The sequence below is a fragment of the Plutella xylostella genome, chromosome 5 (assembly GCF_932276165.1).
Source record: "Plutella xylostella chromosome 5, ilPluXylo3.1, whole genome shotgun sequence".
NCBI classification, from domain to species: Eukaryota; Metazoa; Arthropoda; class Insecta; order Lepidoptera; family Plutellidae; genus Plutella; species Plutella xylostella.
This window is the reverse complement of record NC_063985.1, coordinates 5,424,520-5,427,505: the sequence shown is the minus strand read 5'-3', so window position 1 is coordinate 5,427,505 and position 2,986 is coordinate 5,424,520.

The window sequence follows — 2,986 nt, the reverse complement described above, 5'->3', positions numbered from 1 at the left end:
ACATAAGTCTTGGCAAAGTGATGATTCTACCAAAAAAGTTTAGACCTTACGAGTTATGCGAAATGAGTTTAGGATAATAAAGATTAGGCGAGATGAGAGGAACCCGGTGCAGAGACCTGGACACTGATGGTGGGACTGGTCCACCGATTTAAAGTCACTCAGCGTGCTATGGAGAGTTGCTTGGGGTTTCTCTAATAGATGGTATCAGAAAAGAAGTTATACGTCAGAGGACTAAGGTTACCAACATAGCTGTCAAAATATGCAAGTATAGGCAGGTAGCCGGTAGTGGCTGGATTCGGAAGACCGAGGACCGAGTGTTGTGGCGCTCCTTGGGAGATGCCTATGTCCAGCATTGGATGATTATAGGCTGATGATGACAACATGTACATTTCATATTATTATACCAATTAAAATATACTATGATTTAGCATAAAGTTCATAAAATATTCTATCATATCACATAATGTGTGTTAAATTACACAACACCATCAAAACCTCTAGCACCACAACCTAAAGATTGGTGCGATGACGAGAAAAGCGAGGAGGAGCGGTTAAGTGCACATGTTCAGCAAAAGCGAAGCGGGGCTACATGGGGAGACGCTCTATGTTTAGGTTTTGGTGCAAGGAGTTTTGACTGCGTTATTATTATTGGCGCTATGTAGAGAGACGCTTAGCTGACCAACATGTGCACCTAACCTATGTTTATATTTGGTGCTAGGTGTTTTGCCGGTGTTGTGTAATTCAGCACAGAGAATACATGTCATATTATAGTATATTTTATGAATTTTACATAAAATGAACAGTATACATATTGGGTATTATACCTTATAAAAATATAGATGTTATAGGTAAGGTTTATTATATGTTGTGAACGTTATTAGTGTGAAATGAAACATTTTGTTTTATACGTCGCAATACGGACCTCACAATGCTACTTAGAGAATTCCATACTATATTCTTATTTTTTTATACATACTGTCGTTCTTTCTTTCGTTCCAATATCTATCCAAATATTTCTGCCATACATGCCTGTCTAAGTTTGCGTTTCCCTCACAGTCATTTTTAAAAATTGCAGTGGATTGATTCTTTCATTTCCATTGTATACAGTTCATTCATTGCCGTGGAAATTTTGTTTCATTGCCGTGGGCCTTTGTTTCATTGCCGTGGACGCTTGTTTCATTGCCGTGAACGCATGTTTCATCGCCGTGGCACGAAATTTTTAATCATCCGTATCTCGTTAAGTTTTTAACTTATCTGCTACCCATTTAGTAAGAACACTAACATTAACAAAAACTTTAATAAAAGCGTTTTTCTAATATAAAAAACCTTAAGATAAAAAAGTCCACGGAAATGAAGATTTTTTAGGACTTGTTGAAATCCACCCATATGTATGTTTTTTTGTGTCGATTTTCCAAAAGTTGTTGAGTCAACCCATTTTGGTTTAGCATAAGCAACAACCACGTTAGCAACGTCGTGTAGTTGGGACATGTGAGTTTTATTTAATTTGATCATTATGATTCAACGTGAAACGATTACTTATTCCCGGAACTTTTCTATCTTTTATATACTATTTATATGTATAATAAGATTATATATGTAATTGTTTCTAGCATAACATTCCATCCATAGTGGCACTGGGCACGTCTGCCATGTCCTGGTAATGGGAGGCGTTCCGTCCGGAAAAATAGGATTTTGTTAAGAATTTGAGGGCCTCCATTCGTGAGTCGAATATTTTTGCCAAAAATACCTATTGTGTTTTCGTTGAAAAGGGTCTTGTAAACGAATTATTTAGGTCACCAAAAATACATTTTATTTTTTAAAATATTTATATAATTTAATAATTATACATAACATTTAAAAAACATTCCAAAAAATAAATTATAAAAAGTGAAATAAGCAAAACAATAAATAAAATAATTGTATCTTCTTACTTACAGTCCGTTTTCTTCCATATAAAACGGACTGTAAGAATCCATATACCTACGTCGCCAAACCAGCAAAACGTATGATGTTTCTGGGGTAAGTATAGGTACATGAAACGACAAAAAGCTCAATGTTAAATTTAAATCGTCACAAAGTTTGCATAACAACCGAATAAGCATCCGTCAAAGTCTCACAACTTAATTAAGTTTCCGACAGCATCATATTAAAAGGGTGGTAAAGGCTATTTTGGACGGCTTCATACAAAAAGTGTGAATTAACATGACACTCACGAAATGAGTGTTCACGAGTTGGTTTTACAATATCGCATCAATGCGTGCATCATGCATATTGTATAAGTAATTAGTTTTACAAGCCCAACTAATTAATAAACATGGCACACTGTCAACTAATGTGTGTTTTGTACCTATATAGATGTAGCTGCGGGGGCGTTGAACAAAATTGTTTTACTTTGAAACGTTGTGGTAGATAGTTAAGTAATGTTTACATTATTTAGCGTAAATATGCTGTTTCGTAAGTAAGCATAGGATTGAATCATCCTATTTTAACTTTCGTGTGACTTCGGGTGACTTGCACCAAACATTAAAAAAAAATATATATATCGACGGTGGAAAGGCAAAATGGTTTAAGCGCCATGGCATAAAATGTTCACCAGAGCGATTTAAAGTTTGAAATTTTCGAAAAAAAATCATATCTCTGTTATTATTCTAGCTATGGCTTTGAAAATTAAAATACGTTAAATTGAAATAGTTTTCTATGTTATTCTGTATATAAAATGAATGTACATATTCTATTTACTGAAATAAGGGACATAAGACATAGGCATCTGAAATCTCAGTCAGGTAAAATTGGCTTAAACGACATTAACATTTTAATTAAATACAAGTAAAAACAATTTAAACACCAAGGAGATTTGACCATCACACCAGGATAATGTTTTATAATAATTTATGTTACTTTAAACATTCCATAAGAATGAATTAACCGCCAGACTAAGGCAATTTATATCTAAGATGAATGACTTAAAGAATAAATGAACTTATAA